At 45.2% G+C, this 22,572-nt stretch overlaps 1 protein-coding gene across 1 annotated transcript in view; it reads right to left on the bottom strand.

Moving 5' to 3' along the window:
- The window catches only part of LOC124619870 (fatty acid 2-hydroxylase), a 504,251-nt gene extending 481,954 nt beyond the window's left edge, over positions 1 to 22,297 (bottom strand). Inside the window, exon 1 of the mRNA XM_047146489.1 lies at positions 22,075 to 22,297. The gene's annotated coding sequence lies outside the window, so the exon portion shown is untranslated. The remainder of the gene's footprint in view (positions 1 to 22,074) is intronic.
- Positions 22,298 to 22,572: the final 275 nt, after the last annotated feature.

The raw sequence follows: 22,572 nt of genomic DNA, 5'->3' as shown, positions 1-22,572 counted from the left end.
CATTTTTGATGCTGTTGTTGTTGTTGTTGTTGTTGTTGTGGTCTTCAGTCCTGAGACTGGTTTGATGCAGCTCTCCATGCTACTCTATCCTGTGCAAGCTTCTTCATCTCCCAGTACCTACTGCAACCTACATCATTCTGAATCTGCTTAGTGTATTCATCTCTTGATCTCCCTCTACGATTTTTACCCTCCACGGTGCCCTCCAATGCTAAATTTGTGATCCCTTGATGCCTCAAAACATGTCCTACCAACCGATCCCTTCTTCTAGTCAAGTTGTGCCACAAACTTCTCTTCTCCCCAATCCTACTCAATACCTCCTCATTAGTTACGTGATCTACCCACCTTATCTTCAGCATTCTTCTGTAGCACCACATTTCGAAAGCTTCTATTGTCTTCTTGTCCAAACTAGTTATCGTCCATGTTTCACTTCCATACATGGCTACACTCCATACAAATACTTTCAGAAACGACTTCCTGAACTTAAATCTATACTCCATGTTAACAAATTTCTTTTCTTCTTATGAATGCCAATTTGCGGTTTTTTTACCACATTCCACTGCACTATGAACTGAACGCTTGTTTCAATGCAATATTTGGGTTTCTGTTGTCGACTGTAAAATGTTTAAGCCAAAGATCGAATGTTAGCGCCAAACTTTCTAGTGTAATTATTGAAGTATCTGTGGTCTGTTCATGTACGCACACACAAATGCATACATATTGCATTGAAAACAAGTCGTTACAAGTCCCTTGCTGCCACTACAGCCATTCATAATTACGAAAGTGTTGGCGGTGCATGAGTCTGTGCACGAACTGATCTCTCGATTACGTCCCATAAGTGTTTGATGGGATTCACGCCGGGCGATCTGGGTGGCCAAATCATTTGTTCCAATTGTCCAGTGTGTTTTTCAAACTGGTCACGGACAACTGTGGCCCGGTGACATGACGCGTCGTCATACATAAAAATTTCAATGTTGTTTGGAAACATGAAGTCCATGAATGGCTGCAAATAGTCTCCAAATATCCGAACATAACCATTTCCAGTCAATGATGGGTTCAGTTGCACGAGACGGCCCAGTCCATTCCATGTAACGCAGCCCACACCATTATGGAGCCACTACCAGCTTGCACAGTGCCTTCTTGACAACCTGGATCCGTGGCATCGTGGGGTCTGCGCCACACTCGAACCCTGTAAGAGCTCTTACCAACTGAAATCAGGACTCATCAGACCCGATTACGGTTTTCCAGTGGTCTAGGGTCAAACCGATACGGTTACGAGCCCAGGAGAGACGCTAAGGGAGATGTTGTGCTGTTAACAATGGCAGTTGCGTCTGTCGTTTGTTGCCATATCCTATTAACGACCAATTCGCCGCACTTTCCTAATAAGTACCTTCGTAGTACTTCTCACATTGATTTGTGCGGTTATTTCACGTAGTGTTGCTTGTCTGTTATCACTAACAGCTCTACACAAACTCCGCTGCTCTCGGTCGTTAAGTGAAGGTCGCTGGCTACTGCATTGTCTGTGGTGAGAGGTAATGCCGGAAATTTTGGTATTATCGGCACACTCTTGACACTGTGGGTCTCACAATATTGAATTCCCTAATGATTTCCGAAATGGAATGTCCCATGCTTCTACCTCCAACTACCATTCCGGTCATTATCACATCGGAAACCTTATTACCATCGACAGCTTCGCCAATGCACTGCCCCTTAATACCTTGTACATGCTATACTACCGCCATCTGTATATGTGCATATCAGTATCCCATGACGTTCTCACCTCAGTGTATTCTAGTCCTGCTCCTTTCAGAGTGTGCTCCGTACCTAAGGAAGCAAAGTTGTACAGGTCACACCAATACTCAAGAAAGGAAATACGGGTAATCCTCAGAATTACTTGCAGCAATACGATTGTACGACATATACTGTGTTCGACCATCGTTAATTACCTCGAAGAAGGCGATCTGTTGAAAAATAGCAGGGATTCAGAAAATATCGTTCTTTTAAAACACAACCGGGTCTTTACTCAGACGAAAGTAACGATTGCTATCGACAGGCAATCTCAAATTGCATCCATATTCGTAGTTTTTCATAAGGCTTTTGACACCGTTCCTCACACACGCCTTCTAATCAAACTGCGTGCCTATGGAGCATCGTCTCGGTTGTATATCTGGATTCCTGGTTTTCCTGTCAGAAAGGTCACAGTTCATAGTAATGGGAGGAAACTCATCGAATAGAACAGAAGTGATATCTGGCGTTCCCCAAGGAAGTGTTACAGGCACACAGAGGAGAAATACAGGCCGTCGGTTGTTCTTCATCTATATAAATGATTTAGGAAACAATCTGAGCTTCCCTCTTCGATTATTTTCAGATGATGTTAGCAGGTACCGTCCAGTAAAGTGATCAGAAGTTCAAAACCAAATGCAATCTGTATGGCGCGAAAAGTGACAATTGATTCTCTATAATGAAAAGTGTGAGGTCATCCACGTGAGTACTACAAGGAATTTCTTTCACTCGATAAAAAGAAAAAGGTTCAAATGGCTCTAAGCACTATGGGACTTAACATCTGAGGTCATCAGTCCCCTAGATTTAGAACTACTTAAATCAAACTAACTTAAGGGGAGCCGGCGGTGCCTATGCTGTCCATGTTAATATCACTAAGTTTGAGGAACATTTATGAATAAACTACCAAGTAGAAAAATTTGAATTTTTTTTACATATAGAGTGGTTTAGTATTGCAGTTATGACAGAGGGATTTTGGAGTATCTTTTCTAGTTTCCTTCCAATTATTTTTTTTATTAATGACCCATTTTTTTACAAATAATTGCTTTATAATTAAACTGAAATTAAACTACTGAACATACCGCCAAATGGCTGTGTTACAATGTAAGTTTGACCACTAGGAGTGCTGTATAAATATTTCATCTCTCTAGCTTGAGTGGATTTTGAGAAAATGTTCCTTATATTCGAAAATTCTAATTTACGGGAAATGGCTCTCAAAGTTTCTGAATACATTCCTGCACTATAGGATGGATTATCAGGGTCTTCTTCTTCATCCTCCAAAAGCTTCCTCTTCTGTCTTCTTTTCTGGCCTGTTGTTCCATCATACTTCATATGCCTTTCTCTTCTTTCTGCTCCTCTTATCCTTTCTCTGTCAATATTTCTTAGTGCTCGTACAGTGTTCACCCCAGCTGTAAATCCTAATGCCTTCAGAACTTCACACTGTTCCCTTGGTTGTAGGTTGCTATTGCATCATAAATGCCAAAGTGCAGTGTTTTTATGCTTACAAACACCCTTTTAGGAATCACTTTCCAAATCATATTGTTTACGCTCTCATTAGGATTCTGTGTCTTTCCGTGTAGACATTTGTGTAACAATTCTGGCTGTGCTAAGTCCTGAAAAATTGGTTTTATTGCATTTATCACAATTGCTGGCAAACCACGTTTGTGATCATAGTCCTTTTTTGCATTATATTTGCACCAGGAATCTTTCAGGCACAGGCTGTGTTGAGGGTATTCATTGGAAGAGGCAGTATGAAGGAACAAGGCCCACACTGCTTTTCGCATGTCACTAACATTACTAGTATTTTGCCTTATAGCATACCCATAGTATCTCTGTAGACGTTCAATCACCTCATCAGTAAGCCTGCCTCTCCCTCCTATTGTCTTTCCATCACTGAGCTTACTTGAACCCAAAGTTTGTTTGAGCCTTCGAAGCCGTGCACCCATACGCTTTTGCACATGCCCAATGCATTCCAACTTTTCAACTACAAATTGATTTTCATATGGTTTCAGTTCCTCTATAGTCTTGAAACCTTTGGAGTCACCATCCCCAAGGTAGTATTTGTACCTAACGTTGTATCTGGGAACTAAACGTTCAAAAATTTGTTTCACTCCATCCACTTCCATTGCTCCACTTGATCCACTAAAATTTGCCTCACAGGTTCCACTGTGCTGTCCTTTGATTTTATTTTTGCACCTACAATGTTTTGATAATATTGCAACATCCATCACTTTTGCACTATCACCACAAGTAGCAGTTACAACCCCATTCAGTGATTTATGACCCCTCTTTTGCCAGGAACCATCTAATGCCACTACCAAATCCCTAGAACCACCGTTCATTTCTACAGATTCCTCCACAGCTTCCTTCATGGTTTTCAAAGCCACATCTTCAACAGAGGATCCTACCAGTTCACAGTAGTACCCAAATTTGCTTGGAGGCGATGGCAAGTTCATAATACCACAAAACAGTTTACCAGCAGCAGACCCTTTTCCAATGGATCGAAGACCATACATAAGTCGAACATTCACATCAAACACTCTAGATCGTCCATTTTCACCAAAGAGACTGGCATGTGAATTGTAGAAAGTCACTTGATACTTGCAACATGCACAGATTATCTTCATCTCACAAGCTAAACCAAAGTGCTTTGTTATCTCTAGTCCCACTCCTACACTTGAACACATTTTGCACAGAACATTTTCTTTCAGCACAGAAGATAATAGTCCAATATTCAGTACTTCGTTAATATCATCACTGTCACTAACATATTCACGAAATCTGTCACTTCCACCAGTCAGCTTCTTGCTAGAAGATGTCACAGGGCTATGGCCGGCCATGTGTTGCTTAGCAGAAGAACGCACTGTTTCAGTAATTGTAGTATCACAACTTGGTATTAGTGTTAATTTTCTTTTCACTACGTTCTTCCTCTTCTTATATACACGGTTACTAAAACGTGGCATCGTAACCAGCACAACGCTTTACACAAGAAGTATAATACTACCAACAACAGGCGCAACACTGAACTAATTCGAAACGGTAAACAGCAAAGAGACGATGTTCCGCGCTCTTAGCGCTTCATTTGCCACAGAAAACAATGTAGCCAACCCTTGCACACTCGCTGTACGCGTAACATAAGGCGCTGTATGCGTAACAGGCCGAGAAAATCCCAAGCAGTTCGCCAGGAAGTCACGGGAGGGTGTTAGATGCATTCAGCGGCCGCCCATTTCCTCTGCAGGCGTGGGGGGAAATGGTAATAACTCCACTTCTACGGCGAGTAGAACAATAATTCAAAGTTTACATTAAAGGGGAATGTTCCAATTAATTTTCGGTAGCAAAAACAAATCGTAATTTTTAGGATTTGACCAGCTCCGGCTCCCCTTAAGGACATCACACACATCCATGTCCGAGGCAGGATTCGAATTTGCGACTGTAGCAGCAGCGCGGTTCCGGACTGAAGCGCCTAGAACCGCTCGGTGACAGGGGCCAGCTACACGATAAACAAAGCAAATCTGAAGCCTGTCAGTTCAGCTAAATACCTAGCGGTTATAATTACGAACAACTTAAATTCGAATGATCACATAGAAAACGTTGTGAGGAAAGCGAACTAAAGACTGCGTTTCATGGGCAGAATACTTTGAATACGCAACAGATCTACTAAAGAGACTGCCTATACTATGCTTGTCCGTCCTCTTTTGGAATATTGCTGCGCGGTGTGTGATCCTTACCAGGTAGGATTAACGGAGTACATTGAAAAAGTTCAAAGAAGAGTACCGCGTTCCGTACTATCGCACAAACGGAGAGAGGGTGTCATGAACATGATAAGTGACTTGGGATGGCAGTCATTATAAGAAAGACATTTTACGTAGCGGCGTGATCTTTTTACAATATTTCAGCGCGAACTTTCTCCTCTGACTGTGAAAACCTTTTGTTACGTCCACCGACGTAGACTTAAACGATTTTCGCAAAAAAAAAAGAGTAACCAGAGCTCGTTTTTACCGAGTGTTGTTCGGGAATGGAACGGTATAGAAATAGTCTGAAGCTGTTTCGACGAACCGTCTGTCAGGTAACTAAGTGTGAATTGCTGGGTAGTCATGAACTTATGGATGTAGTTGGAAATAACATGATCTATATGTTATACACCATGTACAACAAATAATAGCGAAAACTGATACAGATGAAGGTATGCGATTATAGAAACAAAAAGTTTCTGTGAACGTGGGTGCGCAAACGAGCTGTTTGCGAGAAAAGTGCAAATGTATAATTGTGAACAGCCACTGACATCATTATAAAACATTGTCTTAGTACAAATGTAATTGAAATGTAAGTTCTTCGAGTAAGTCTCCCTGTAATTGGGCTTTATTTTCACCCACGTCCCATGTTACGAGAGACGTACAGTCATGAAGGTCCCAAAGCAAGAATCTAAAGTCGTCCCGCCACTTCAGCCTCTTCCGTGGCCGCTTTCTTCCACATTCCCAGCCAACCAAAACGTCGCCAACTTCGCTTCTCTCAAAGTTATTCCCCACCACTTCACCCCCCCTCCCCCCCCCCCCCACATATACACAAATCAATCATCATAACTTCTATCTTCCCACATTGGTAAAAAAGCAAAATTAATCACACAAAACTTTTTTTAAAAATAGTGCTTTATCTTTAATAGCTTAGTAAAGCAGAATGTTTCTTAAATCCATTTTCTCTGACCCATCAATATCTGCAATATTTGTTCCTTCCGTCGCCTTTGCACTAACAAATACCACAATCTGTGTAAGCAAAATTTTAATGTAATATCAAAACAGTTTTCTAATGGAAATCAGTATTCGCCTAGTAGCACGACCATCTCACGTTCCAAATAACAATATTTAATTTAATCAATTACAACACAGAATAATACCATCAAAAAGGGAAATAATACAGTTTTTGAGACAAAACGTAAGCAACAAGTTAATTCAAGAGAGATGTACAACAAGATAACCGTTCCCGAATCATTATATAAAACTAACACTTTTTCAATTTAATTTTTAGCTTGGAAAAAGAATGCTTGACTTTCGCAACAGGTACTGTCAGATTCATGAATACAGCTGTACTTACGTCAGGGTTACTCAGTACTAGTACAATGGCACTTCGAAATCTTATACACTAGACAGTTTAGACATTTATGCTTTAAATGAAATTCTTATCACTGTAAGGTGTTCTACAAACAGGGGATAAATGTCAAGAGGCAATGTTGTTATGAACACAAGTGCTACATTTTAAGATCTTCATCACAGGCAATAGATAGTTTTGCTCTGTACTTGTCTGTAACTTACTTCGTTCCTTAAAATAGCATATATTGTTGCAAGTAAATGGCGTCATCATCGAACAAGGAAGTGTCACTCCAATTATAGCTATAGGCGCTGTCAGCAGCTCTTCGAAATGCTTCATAACTGTTTCTTGTTTGTTAGGTAATTTACAAATATGTTGAAAGTTCATACAGCTGTATGTCTAACGATACTTTTATGCTAGCAAGTTATTCGTGGCAGAGCTTTTCCATAGAGGTAATATGCAGTTTCAGTGTCCATACATTCGGATTATTTTGCTTTAGATGCTGTACTGATCTTTTTCTAGTATTTTATACTACATCACTAAGACGACAACAAAGCTACAATATTAAGTTTTATTTTTAAGACCTATGTCTGCAATTGCTTAATTGTATTTCTTATTTGTAAGAATTATATTTGTGACAGGCTTAAGAACGTCAACGAACCTTTCTATAAGCGCATAGGTGGCGTCGTACCACCCAGCTGGATATGTACTGGTTTAGCTGCTTTAGCGTTACCTCGGAAGTACTCAAGGAACAAATTTGCCAATTCCTTCGCTATAACATGTTATGCAAAAATAATTATTGCCGTGCTCGACTGTTTCGAAAAACGAGGCTGTTCCTTGATTAACCTCTACAGCGCATTTGAGGATTATATTTAAATCATGACTTGCACAATAGACGACAAAGATATGGGGAGCTAATTCCTGATTTTTTTTTCTTTTTTGTGTTCTATTGTGCACGCTGCTCATAATCCAAGTCTGTCACAGTCTTCGCCTCATAATTTGATCTAATGTCTTCCATTGTGTAGATGTAATTATTTGATGTTCGGATGGTAATGTAGATTCCTCTTTGATGTGGGTAGCGGGTTTCTAGAATCACCTTTGATTATTGTAACATAGTAAAAGACTCCCACTAAAGGATTTTACTAACGTCTTGTGCAGTATCGAATTTGACAGAAAACAGCTTTGCATTTTGAATATCTTGAATTATTTCCTGTTTGACTTCTCTTACCACCAAAGAAATAATTTCTTTATGATTTACGACACTCTGGTTCTTTATAGAGACATGTTTCTCATGTCATTTTTTTCAGAACTGAATCATAATTGTCAAGTAGTTCGGTGACGTTAAAAAATTACTCGTGTTTCAGTATGTTATATTGCAGATTTTTCCACGGAGGACAGATTGTTACGAATGTTTATGGGACATAAATTATGGTTTCGAAAACATTACGCTAAAAATTGCACTCTTTTATATTTTTTTTTAACACAGGTATGTGCATAAGGCTGTGAATGGTCCTGTGGTTGAGTCTATTCGCGTAAATGTTCAGTCTCTTACTGCTTAACGCACTCTGAGATTCTACAGAGCCATTCTCCAGAAATAACTGCGTTATGTGTTTTAGATATATTCTATACTAAATTTTTATTGAGTTACTAATGGTGATGCCGAAGCATTTTGTAAGGAACGCTATAAAACAAAATAATTGGGGTCAGGACAAAAAATTGTAATAAAAATGATCGTGATCTATAGACGGAATTTAGACTCCATATTGTGAGTAAAAAGAGTAGTAACATTTATGAGCTAATTGTTGACCATCCTTTCATTTTAATGGACTGAAATATGTTTGCAGACATAATTATGGGGATTGGTTCAAACCGCTTATGACAAGCACAAGTTTTTCTCTCGATTTCTTCATCCAAACTCATATGTGTGATTGACAGTAGGTTCTTCATTTCATAACATATCTGAATTATTTTTAAACTTTCGATCGCTAACAATTTCGATGCAAAATTTAGCTCAAACTTTTTTGTTGTTAGTTATGTTACTTTTTTTACTTTAACTTCTAGCTGAAAAGATTTGTAGCACATTAATTCCTTTTGAATGTATAGCCAGTCATGTGCAACAGCGTAACTCTTAAGGGAGATGGAGCAAAATTTACGAAAATCACTTAAACTCTACATCAAATTATGCAATAAATTGCAGAGAACCGTCCAAGTTGCAATATTAATTTACCTTAGTACTTGGTGAGCAGTTTAGAGTCTATGCTCATTATCAAATCATCCACTTAGTCTCGAAACTAGTCATTAAGTAATAAAGAAAATTAATATTGTAACTTGAACGGTTCTCTGTAATTCATTGCATACTTTGGTAAAACATACAGTTGTTGACATCATGCCATCCATAGTCCTCGAAATGAGTAAACTGTATATATTATCAGAATTTTTAATTTTCGAAATTCTCTAGACGATAATACATAGGTTTTCCTGAGAAAATCAGCGTTGCGACTCCGCCTGAGAAGAGCATCTTCAGAAGGCGTCGTACCTCGAACGTAATTGTTGGTAAGGCGGGTGCCAGGTTGAGATTCATTGGGAGAGTCCTTAGAAAATGTAGTCCATCAACAAAGGAGGTGGCTTGCAAAACACTCGTTCGACCTATACTTGAGTATTGCTCATAAGTGTAGGATCCGTATCAGGTCGGGTTGACAGAGGAGATAGAGAAGATCCAAAGAAGAGCGGCGCGTTTCGTCACAGGGTTATTTGGTAAACGTGATAGCGTTACGGAGATGTTTAGCAAACTCAAGTGGCAGACACTGCAAGAGAGGCGCTCTGCATCGCGGTGTAGCTTGCTGTCCAGGTTTCGAGAGGGTGCGTTTCTGGATGAGGTATCGAATATATTGCTTCCCCCTACTTATACCTCCCGAGGAGATCACGAATGTAAAATTAGAGAGATTCGAGCGCACACGGAGGCTTTCCGGCAGTCGTTCTTCCCGTGAATCATACGCGACTGGAACAGGAAAGGGAGGTAATGGCAGTGGCACGTAAAGTGTCCTCCGCCACACACCGTTGGGTGGCTTGCGGAGTATAAATGTGGATGTTGATGTAGACATTCAAACAGTGCGTCCCTACTGACAGAAGTTAATACACTCCTGGAAATTGAAATAAGAACACCGTGAATTCATTGTCCCAGGAAGGGGAAACTTTATTGACGCATTCCTGGGGTCAGATACGTCACATGATCACACTGACAGAACCACAGGCACATAGACACAGGCAACAGAGCATGCACAATGTCGGCACTAGTACAGTGTATATCCACCTTTCGCAGCAATGCAGGCTGCTATTCTCCCATGGAGACGATCGTAGAGATGCTGGATGTAGTCCTGTGGAACGGCTTGCCATGCCATTTCCACCTGGCGCCTCAGTTGGACCAGCGTTCGTGCTGGACGTGCAGACCGCGTGAGACGACGCTTCATCCAGTCCCAAACATGCTCAATGGGGGACAGATCCGGAGATCTTGCTGGCCAGGGTAGTTGACTTACACCTTCTAGAGCACGTTGGGTGGCACGGGATACATGCGGACGCGCATTGTCCTGTTGGAACAGCAAGTTCCCTTGCCGGTCTAGGAATGGTAGAACGATGGGTTCGATGACGGTTTGGATGTACCGTGCACTATTCAGTGTCCCCTCGACGATCACCAGTGGTGTACGGCCAGTGTAGGAGATCGCTCCCCACACCATGATGCCGGGTGTTGGCCCTGTGTGCCTCGGTCGTATGCAGTCCTGATTGTGGCGCTCACCTGCACGGCGCCAAACACGCATACGACCATCATTGGCACCAAGGCAGAAGCGACTCTCATCGCTGAAGACGACACGTCTCCATTCGTCCCTCCATTCACGCCTGTCGCGACACCACTGGAGGCGGGCTGCACGATGTTGGGGCGTGAGCGGAAGACGGCCTAACGGTGTGCGGGACCGTAGCCCAGCTTCATGGAGACGGTTGCGAATGGTCCTCGCCGATACCCCAGGAGCAACAGTGTCCCTAATTTGCTGGGAAGTGGCGGTGCGGTCCCCTACGGCACTGCGTACGATCCTACGGTCTTGGCGTGCATCCGTGCGTCGCTGCGGTCCGGTCCCAGGTCGACGGGCACGTGCACCTTCCGCCGACCACTGGCGACAACATCGATGTACTGTGGAGACCTCACGCCCCACGTGTTGAGCAATTCGGCGGTACGTCCACCCGGCCTCCCGCATGCCCACTATACGCCCTCGCTCAAAGTCCGTCAACTGCACATACGGTTCACGTCCACGCTGTCGCGGCATGCTACCAGTGTTAAAGACTGCGATGGAGCTCCGTATGCCACGGCAAACTGGCTGACACTGACGGCGGCGGTGCACAAATGCTGCGCAGCTAGCGCCATTCGACGGCCAACACCGCGGTTCCTGGTGTGTCCGCTGTGCCGTGCGTGTGATCACTGCTTGTACAGCCCTCTCGCAGTGTCCGGAGCAAGTATGGTGGGTCTGACACACCGGTGTCAATGTGTTCTTTTTTCCATTTCCAGGAGTATATTTGTAGCCGTGCACAGCGGTGCATTGATGAGACGTCACTCGGCTTCCAATTTCGGGGCAAAGTTGGCCATTGTCACTGGGCAACACTGCTGATACCATAAGGCATTTGAAGACTGGTCGCTAGTGCGCCTCCTTTTCATAATTAAGGACTAAGTATCACTAAATATTTACATCTTCCTCTTTCCGATTAAAATTATTGGCGTGTGCAGAAGCACCTCTGTACAAACTACTGAAGTATCACCTCGTGGCTGCCAAAACCTGAGTCTTTACAAGCAGAACCTTGTGGTTCCATCCCTGCAAAGTGTGTCCGTTATTGCTTTCGTGCTCTTTTCGTTTTTCAGCCATTCCCTTCGTAGATGAACACAATTTTTGACATACTATGGGCCTTAGTGGACGAATATCGATGCCGACCGTTTTTCCTATTTTTCCACTTTTCATTTTAATGTTCCCTTATTTTCTGTCTTTCTTTTGGACGTCAGGGAGCCGCTTGCGCCATTTGCTAGTCACGCCCCTGTATTATACATGCATGATGGGGCTCAAACAAATTTTACTGCTGACGTAAGACCACCTCTAAAGCGCCAGTATGATCTAATATGCGTAGGTCGAGAACGGCCTGTACTTTGGCGTCCAAGACCACCTGACGTCAGTCCTTCCGATATTTCTTTCCGACGTCTTCTCAGAAGTGAAACGTACAGCACTCGCGTTGATACGGTTGAAGAACTTGAACAAAGAGTTGCACAGTCTTGTCAAGGTTTACGAGAGGATCCGGTGGCGCTGGAAGGAATCCGTAACTCACTGTAGTGTTATCTCTTAATGCAAGGATGACACATGGAATACCTAATACTTCTTTTAACAGTTTCGAGTGTACAATAAATTGTAACGTGTAGCGTACTGAAGCAATACTGTTTTTCTCGTTAAGATAGGCCATGAATGAAATTTACGCCCAGTTAGGTGGAGACCAAACGTAAAGTGTACCGGGTGATCAAAAAGTCAGTATAAATTTGAAAACTTAATAAACCACGGAATAATGTAGATAGAGAGGTAAAAATTGACACACATGCTTGGAATGACATGGGGTTTTATTAGAACAAAAAAAAACAAAGTTTACAAAATGTCCGACAGATCTCTTGCGCGCGTCGTTTGGTGATGATCGTGTACTCAGCCGCCACTTTCGTCGTGCTTGGCCTCTCAGGTCCCCAGACCTCAGTCCGTGCAATTATTGGCTTTGTGGTTACCTGAAGTCGCAAGTGTATCGTGATCGACCGACATCTCTAGGGATGCTGAAAGACAACATCCGACGCCAGTGCCTCACCATAACTCCGGACATACTTTACAGTGCTGTTCACAACATTATTCCTCGACTACAGCTATTGTTGAGGAATGATGGTGGACATATTGAGCATTTTCTGTAAAGAACGTCATCTTTGCTTTGTCTTACTTTCTTATGCTAATTATTGCTGTTCTGATCAGATGCAGCGCCATCTGTCGGACATTTTTTGAACTTTTTTTTCCGTGATTTATTCAGTTTTCAAATTTATACTGACTTTTTGATCACTCGGTATATTTCAAATACAATTTTACCAAGCAGGACAATATTTATGCTCAGGCCAACGACGGCTCCTAAGCAAATACACTCCTGGAAATGGAAAAAAGAACACATTGATACCGGTGTGTCAGACCCACCATACTTGCTCCGGACACTGCGAGAGGGCTGTACAAGCAATGATCACACGCACGGCACAGCGGACACACCAGGAACCGCGGTGTTGGCCGTCGAATGGCGCTAGCTGCGCAGCATTTGTGCACCGCCGCCGTCAGTGTCAGCCAGTTTGCCGTGGCATACGGAGCTCCATCGCAGTCTTTAACACTGGTAGCATGCCGCGACAGCGTGGACGTGAACCGTATGTGCAGTTGACGGACTTTGAGCGAGGGCGTATAGTGGGCATGCGGGAGGCCGGGTGGACGTACCGCCGAATTGCTCAACACGTGGGGCGTGAGGTCTCCACAGTACATCGATGTTGTCGCCAGTGGTCGGCGGAAGGTGCACGTGCCCGTCGACCTGGGACCGGACCGCAGCGACGCACGGATGCACGCCAAGACCGTAGGATCCTACGCAGTGCCGTAGGTGACCGCACTGCCACTTCCCAGCAAATTAGGGACACTGTTGCTCCTGGGGTATCGGCGAGGACCATTCGCAACCGTCTCCATGAAGCTGGGCTACGGTCCCGCACACCGTTAGGCCGTCTTCCGCTCACGCCCCAACATCGTGCAGCCCGCCTCCAGTGGTGTCGCGACAGGCGTGAATGGAGGGACGAATGGAGACGTGTCGTCTTCAGCGATGAGAGTCGCTTCTGCCTTGGTGCCAATGATGGTCGTATGCGTGTTTGGCGCCGTGCAGGTGAGCGCCACAATCAGGACTGCATACGACCGAGGCACACAGGGCCAACACCCGGCATCATGGTGTGGGGAGCGATCTCCTACACTGGCCGTACACCACTGGTGATCGTCGAGGGGACACTGAATAGTGCACGGTACATCCAAACCGTCATCGAACCCATCGTTCTACCATTCCTAGACCGGCAAGGGAACTTGCTGTTCCAACAGGACAATGCACGTCCGCAAGTAACCCGTGCCACCCAACGTGCTCTAGAAGGTGTAAGTCAACTACCCTGGCCAGTAAGATCTCCGGATCTGTCCCCCATTGAGCATGTTTGGGACTGGATGAAGCGTCGTCTCACGCGGTCTGCACGTCCAGCACGAATGCTGGTCCAACTGAGGCGCCAGGTGGAAATGGCATGGCAAGCCGTTCCACAGGACTACATCCAGCATCTCTACGATCGTCTCCATGGGAGAATAGCAGCCTGCATTGCTGCGATAGGTGGATTTACACTGTACTAGTGCCGACATTGTGCATGCTCTGTTGCCTGTGTCTATGTGCCTGTGGTTCTGTCAGTGTGATCATGTGATGTATCTGACCCCAGGAATGTGTCAATAAAGTTTCCCCTTCCTGGGACAATGAATTCACGGTGTTCTTATTTCAATTTCCAGGAGTGTATTCGCTGTTTGGACTATGTTTACATAAATATTTGTTTATTTTCACCCGCGTCAGTCTTCGCGCTTAATTATGACAGACACTGTACACCACGTCGGCATTCCTACCACTGTTCTCTTCAAAAGGAGCGGTACTCCACACAGGCGGAATAAGAAGTGTGCTCTTGACACGTGGAAGCCAGCCGGCTAGCTCCGATTTAATTCAGCAGTCACGAGCTGCCGCGATTCGTCCATCCTTGCCCGGCAATCCAGCGCGGGCCACGGACGCGCGACTGGCTCGTAAACAAACGTCGCCATGGCAATGCAGTGCGTCGGCACAAGTGGATGCGTCGTCACGGCGCTGCACGGCCGCTGGTCGCTACTTGCAACGTCCCACGACGAAGAGAGTTTTCGTCAACACATATCCATTCTTCTTTCTCCACCTCCTCCTCCTCGCCTTGCCCCTTTTCTTTACGGAGTCTTACTTAGTTAAAGAGCCTTTCACTATGTTAGACAAAGCTCGTGGTCGGACGTCATCTCCTAACGCCACCACTTCCGCAGGGATGGAATTGCTTTACCCCAGTCAGTCTTCATCTAGGGTAAATCTCATGTTCAGATTTAAGAACGTTTTCTAAATGAAACTTCCTGACAGATTAAAACTGTATGGCAGAGCAAGACTCGAACTCGGGACCTTTGCCTTTCGCGGGCAAGTGGTCTACCATCTGAGCTACCCAAGCATGTCTCACGCCACGTCCTCACAGGTTCATATTAGCGCACACTCCGCTGCAGAGTGAAAATCTCATTTTGGAAACATGCCCCAGGCTGTGGCTAAGCCATGTCTCCGCAATATCCTTTCTTTCATGAGTGCTAGTTCTGCAAGGTTCGCAGGAGAGCTTCTGTAAAGTTTGGAAGGTAGGAGACGAGATACTGGCAGAAGTAAAGCTGTGAGGACGAGGCGTGAGTCGTGCGTGGGTAGCTCAGATGGTAGAGCACTTGCCCGCGAAAGGCAAAGGTCCCGAGTTCGAGTCTCGCTCCGCCACATAGTTTTAATCTGCCAGGAAGTTTCATATCAGCGCACGCTCCGCTGCAGAGTGAAAATCTCAGTCTGGAAACGTTTTCTAAATGTTTGCGTAGCGCGTAAGGGAGACGTGAAGTGGGTACCAGCCGTTTTAGCCTATGTGGACGTGGGAAACCGCCTAAAAACAACATCCAGGCTGGCCGACACACCAGCCCTCGTCGAGCAGTGTTATACACAACGTACTAAACTGAGGTGTCAAAAGTTATGGGATAGCGATATAAACATATACGATGGCGGCAGTATCACGTACACAAGGTATAAAACAGCAGTGCATTTGTGAAGCTGTCATTTGTACACAGGTGGTTCGTTTGAAATGGTGTCCAACATGATCTAGGCCGTACGACGGAAATCAATAGACTTCGAAGGCGGAAAGGTTCAAAAATGGTTCGAATGGCTCTGAGCACTATGGGACTTAACATCTGAGGTCATCAGTCCCCTATAAATAGAACTACTAACCTAAGGACATCACATACATCCATGCCCGAAGCAGGATTCGAACCTGCGACCGTAGCGGTCGCGCAGTTCCTGACTGAAGCGCCTAGAACCGCTCGGCCACACCGGCCGGCGGCGGAAAGGTGTTTGGAGCTAGTCGCATGGGACAACTCATTTCGGAAATGTTTAGGGAATTCAGTAATCCGAGATTTACAATGTCAAGAGTGTGCGAGAACCAAATTCCACGCTTTACGTCTCTCCACAGACAATGCACTTAACGACCAAGAGCAGCTGCGTTCACGTAGAGTTGTTAGTACTAACACGCAACCAACACTGCGTGAAATAACCGGAGAAATGTGGGACGTACGACGGACATATTCGTTAGGACATTGCGGCGGAATTCGTCGTTAATAGTGTAAGTAGGCTGTTTAGGTTTTTATGTTGGTAACGCAACGTAGCGCTCTGTATGAAAATCACCAACTGTGCTGTGTGGAGTCTGTGGCTGGTTGGAATCATTGTTGCAATATTCACTATTGTAGTGTTGGCACGATGTCATCCCACATTTTCACCCCATCATTTAAGAAGGTGAAGCGCACAAAGCGCTATTACTTCGCCCCCAGCAGAGGGTTCAGCCCTCGGTCTTGTGCGTCTGCGTCTGCAGTTGGATGGGAACAGCGCGTAGCGTTGCGCAGTTGGAGGTGAGCCGCCAACAGTGGTGGATGTGGAGAGAGATATGGCAGGGTTTTGAGAGCGGACGATCTGGCGTGTGTCCGTCAGAAAAAGGAAATTTGTAAGACTGGAAGTCATGAACTGATATATATATATATTATGACTCTTGAACACTATTAAGGTAAATACATTGTTTATTCTCTATCAAAATCTTTCATTTGCTAACTATGCCTATCAGTAGTTAGTGCCTTCAGTAGTTTGAATCTTTTATTTAGCTGGCAGTAGTGGCGCTCGCTGTATTGCAGTAGTTCGAGTAACGAAGATTTTGTGAGGTAAGTGATTCATGAAAGGTAAAGGTTACTGTTAGTCAGGGCCATTCTTCTTTAGGGATTATTGAAAGTCAGACTGCGTTGTGCTAAAATATTGTGTCAGTTTAGTGACGATCAGAATAAGTACAGAGAAAACTGTCTGAGTACGTTGAGTTCTGCTCAGCTGTTTGAAAATCAAATAACGTAAGAGGTTTACCAGCACAGTCATTTATAATTTTACTAAGGGGACGTTACAATAGGCTATGGCAGCGGACGACCGACGCGAGTGCTTTTGCTGACAGCACATCGCCTGCAGCGCCTCTCCTGGGCTCGTGACCACAGCGGTTAGATCCTAGACGACTTGAAAGCATTTGCCTGGTCAGATGAGTCGCGGTTACAGTTGGTAAAAGCTGGTGGTAGGGTACGGGTGGGTTTTTTATGGATGACAATGCGCCATGTCACAAGACCACAATTGTTAGCGACTGGTTTGAAGGACATTACGGATAATACGATCGGAAGATCTGACAGCCCAGATCGTCCGACATGAATCCCATCGAACATTTAGGGGACATAATGGAGATGTCAGTTCGTGCACAGAATCCTGCACCGGCAACACTCTCGCAACTGTGGAAGGCTATAGACGCAGCAGGGCTCAATATTTCTGCAGGAGACTTGGAACGACTTGTTGAGCCCACGCCTCAGCGAGTCGATGCGCTGTGCCGGGAAGAAGGAGGTCGGAGACGATAGTAGGAGGTGTACCGAGGCTTCCGTCAGCTCAGTGTACAATTTTCGTACGACATCGTCAGTGTATACAAAATTCACCTTTCGCTACTACTGTATTATTTCCGTTGTCGAGATCACTAAGTAAATGTACAACATACACTCCTGGCCATTAAAATTGCTACACCAAGAAGAAATGCAGATGATAAACGGGTAGTCATTGGACAGATATATTATACTAGAACTGACATGTGATTACGTTTTCACGCAATTTGGGTGCATAGATCCTGAGAAATCAGTACCCACAACAACCACCTCTGACCGTAAGAACGGCCTTGATACGCCTGGGCATTGAGTCAAACAAGGCCTGGATGGCGTTTACAGGTACAGTTGCCCTTGCAGCTTCAACACGATACCACAGTTCATCAAGAGTAGTGACTGGCGTATTGGGACGAGCCAGTTGCTCCGGCACCATTCACCAGACGTTTTCAGTTGGTGAGAGATCTGGAGAATGTGCTGGCCAGGGCAGCAGTCGAACATTTTCTGTATCCAGAAAGGCCCGTACAGGGCCTGCAACATGCGGTCGTGCATTATCCTGCTGAAATGTAGGGTTTCGCAGGGATCGAATGAAGGGTAGAGCCACGGGTCGTAACTCATCTGAAATGTAACGTCCACTGTTCAAAGTGCCGACAGTGCGAACAAGACGTGACCGAGACGTGTAACCAATGGCAACCCATACCATCACGCAGGGTGATACGCCAGTATGGCGATGACGAATACACGCTTCCAATGTGCGTTCACCGCGATGTCGCCAAACACGGATGCTACCATCATGATGCTGTAAACAGAACCTGGATTCATCCGAAAATGACTTTTTGCCATTCGTGGATCCAGGTTCGTTGTTGAGTAGAGCATCGCAGGCGCTCCTGTCTGTGATTCAGCGTCAAGGGTAACCGCAGCCATGGTCTCCGAGCTGACAGTCCATGCTGCTGCAAATGTCGTCGAACTGTTCGTGCAGATGGTTGTTGTCTTGCAAACGTCCCCATATGTTGACTCAGGGATCGAGACGTGGCAGCACGATCCGTTACAGCCATGGGGACAAGATGCCTGTCATCTCGAGTGCTAGTGATACGAGGCCGTTGGGATCCAGCGCTGCATTCCGTATTACCCTCCTGAACCCACCGATTCCATATTATGCTAACAGCCATTGGATTTCGACCAACGCGAGCAGCAATGTCGCGATACGATAAACCGCAATCGCGATAGCCTGCAATCCGACCTTTATCAAAGTCGGAAACGTGATGGTACACATTTCTCCTCTTTACACGAGCCATTACAACAACGTTTCACCAGGCAACGCCAGTCAACTGCTGTTTGTGTATGAGAAATCGGTTGGAAACTTTCCTCATGTCAGCACGTTGTAGGCGTCGCCAGCGGCGCCATCCCTGTGTGAATGCTCTGGAAAGCTAATTATTTGCGTATCACAGCATCTTCTTCCTATCGGTTAAATTTCCCGTCTGTAGCACGTCACTTCGTGGTGTAGCAATTTTGATGGCCAGTAGTGTATTACCTATGTTCAGAACATTTTTTTAAGCAGTGATGATTCTTTTTCGCAAAACACAATGACTGTTATGGCCAAACTAAACAATTGTTAGAAGAAACTCCCTAGCAAAACTGATTGCCAGACTGGGATCCTTTGTCTTTCATTAGGTGTTTTTCTACTGACTGAGTTACCCAGACAGCAGTATTACCAACCCTTACACTTCCGCCAGTACCTCATCTCCTACTTTCCAAACTTCACAGAAGTTTCCTTGCGTACCTTGTGCGACTAGCACTCATAGAAGAAGAACGGCTGTAGAGAAATGCCTTAGTCGCAGCCCAGGGGACTGCCCCAAGACAAATTTTCACTGTGCAGCGGAGTGTGCACTGATTTCAAACACTCTGGCAGATTAAAAATGTGTGCCGATGCATGGAATGCGGAGCATTTACCATTCGCTGCTGATGGTTTTACCGACTGATCCACACAGGCGGGACTCAGGAACCGCCCTCGCAGGCTGACTTCTGTCATTACCCCATGTCCTACTTTTCAAACTTACTGCGTTAATGAAACTTCCTGGCAGATTAAAACTGTGTGCCGGACCGAGACTCGAACTCAGGACCTTTGCCTTTCGCGGGCAAGTGCTCTACAATCTGAGCTACCCAAGCACGACTCACGCCCCGTCCTCACAGCTTTACTTCTGCCCGTATCTCGTCTCCTACCTTCCAAACTTTACAGAAGCTCTCCTGCGAACCTTTCAGAAGTAGCAGTCGTGAAAGAAAGGATATAGCGGAGACATGGCTTAGCCACATCCTGGGGGACGTTTCCAGAATGAGATTTTCACTCTGCAGCGGAGTGTGCGCGCTGATATGAAACTTCCTGGTAGATTAAAACTGTGTGCCGGACCGAGACTCGAACTCCGGACCTTTGCATTTCGTGGGCAAGTGCTCTACCATCTACCCAAGCACGACTCACATTACTGCGTTAATGTTGTCTCCTAGTAATAAGTAATTGCAGCTTGTTTGTGTTATTTTTTGTCCTTAGGGGAAAACACGTTAGGAAAATTGTTTGCACTGCAATCTCCAAGACTCCATTCCATTTTCATCAAAAGTCCCTCTACCGATTTAAAAAAATCTTCACAGGAAAATATGACATTATAAAAAAATATTTGTTTCGCTGTCCTGTGCAACCTTCCAATATTTCACCCTGTATATGTGAATGTACCTTGCAGTCTCGTATGTTTCGTGAAGAGTACAGTTTTCTCTACATTGAGAGCAAGTTTCCTCACAGACAAGTACATCAAATACCAAAAACCTGCAGGCGAAGTTAAAGCAATTTTCCAGAATGAAATTTTCACTCTGCAGTGGAGTGTGCGCTGATATGAAACTTCCTGGGAGATTAAAACTGTGTGCCTTTCCCGGGCAAGCGCTCTACCAACTGAGCTACCCAAGCGCGACTCACGCGCCGTCCTCACAGTTTTACTTCTCCCAGTACCTCGTCTCCTACTTTCCAAACCTCACAGAAGCTCTCCTGCGAACCATGCATAACTAGCACTCCTGGAAGAAAGGATATTGCGGAGACATGGCTTAGCCACAGCCTGGGAGATGTTTCCAGAGCGAGATTTTCACTCTGCAGCGGAGTGTGCGCTGATATGAAACTTCCTTGCAGATTAAAACTGTGTGCCAGATTGAGACTCGAACTCGGGACCTTTACCTTTCGCGCGCAAGTGCTTTACCATCTGGCGGAATTAAAGCTGTGAGGACGGGTCGTGAGCCGTGCTTGGGTAGCTCAGTTGGTCAGGTGTCTGGACCCTCGTACAGAAGATTGTGGCTATCTACCTCCGAGTACCACCACATCATGTTTCTCCTACCATGATGATATATCCCGACACGACCTACTTTCCATTGGCTAAGTGGCACGCCATCACATGGATCAGTGGCATGGCTGTCAACTACCTCTTCCGGGACGACATCGTCGATCCGGCGGACTTTTGGACACGCCACCAAGTACATCACCACACCCTTCGCCGACATCGACACTATCGGGTCACTTTCGCGAACTATTTACAGAGTGTTTTCACCAACCCGCCTCAAAGCTGGAACCTCAACGAACCGTGCCAGCCCAAGACTAGACGATCCCACGTTCCCCTTTAATGGTCAATGATAGAATGCATTTTGTTCTGATGGCGCGCCAAAGTGGAGCATGGCGCGGAAAGTATTCCTATTTTATTTCACTTCTCTTTTCTCCTCCTCTTCTAAGTTTGCTTTTCCTTACACATATTTATCCTTTTCACGCATAGCTCTCTATCTGCAGCCTATTTGTTTTCTTTCTCCTGTGCTCCTCCAAAAAAATAACATAAAAAAGTTGGGTTGCTGCTGATGGTGAGACTGTATACTCATTTATGTTAACAAAAAAAAGGCGGAAATATAGCTACCTTTTATGTTTTACGTTTTCCAAAGGATATGGTGTTATTTTATGAAGAACGTCGTCTTTTATTTTCATACACAAGAGGTTTTTATTTATTTTCTCCTTACCTGCAACTTGTGCTCATGTTATAGGTGTTTTTTTCTCTTTGAAAAAAAAGATGGTAGGGCACTTGCCACAAGAAAAGAAATAAAAAAGCAAAAGACATTACAAAACAAAAAATAGTAAAAACAAAATAAAATTAAAAAAATGAAACAAATAAAGAAAAAAGTTGTTAGAGCACTTGCCCGCGAAAGGCAAAGGTCCCGAGTTCGAGTCTCGGTCCAGCACACAGTTTTAATCTGCCAGGAAGTCTCATTAAAGCAATTTTGTTACAAAGCAGCTGTTACGCGCAAAGCCAGACAGAGCAGCACAGTCCTTTACTGGACTCGCTCCGTGTATGAGGTGACCATACTGTACCTTTTTCCGACCCTCCTAGTCGCTTGTCCAGGCAGCCTTGCAGCGCCTCCGGACACCGAAGCGCGATGCCATTTAACAAGTTTTTTTTCGGGTACGTGTATATTTCCCAAAAACAGAAGTCGCGTTTCGGTACGAGAAGAAAGGAACACAGGACGCGGGTGTGGACGAGGGCTTCTGGTAGCGGCCAGTAGGGGCGTCTTAGTAGGCGGTCTGTCGGCGTCGCACGGCTGCCGGGCCCCGCTACGCTGGACTCAGCTGCTGCCCGCGCACGTCAGTCGGCGGCAACTGCTGCGCCGCCGCCGCCGCCGCCGCCGCCGCCGCCGCCGCCTCCGCTAGCCGGCCACGGCTAAGCCCCGCCGCCACCTTATCACTCCACTGTGTCAACACTTCGCGCCCACTCGGTACGCCAACACGGCCTGCCTTACTTTCCGCCAACTGCTGTCACCACAGTGCGAATAACCGATACGGCCGACAGTAGAACTTAACTGTCGCGTATCG

Source organism: Schistocerca americana, chromosome 6, assembly GCF_021461395.2.
Source record: "Schistocerca americana isolate TAMUIC-IGC-003095 chromosome 6, iqSchAmer2.1, whole genome shotgun sequence".
NCBI lineage: Eukaryota > Metazoa > Arthropoda > Insecta > Orthoptera > Acrididae > Schistocerca > Schistocerca americana.
This window is presented reverse-complemented; position numbering and strand designations above follow the sequence as displayed.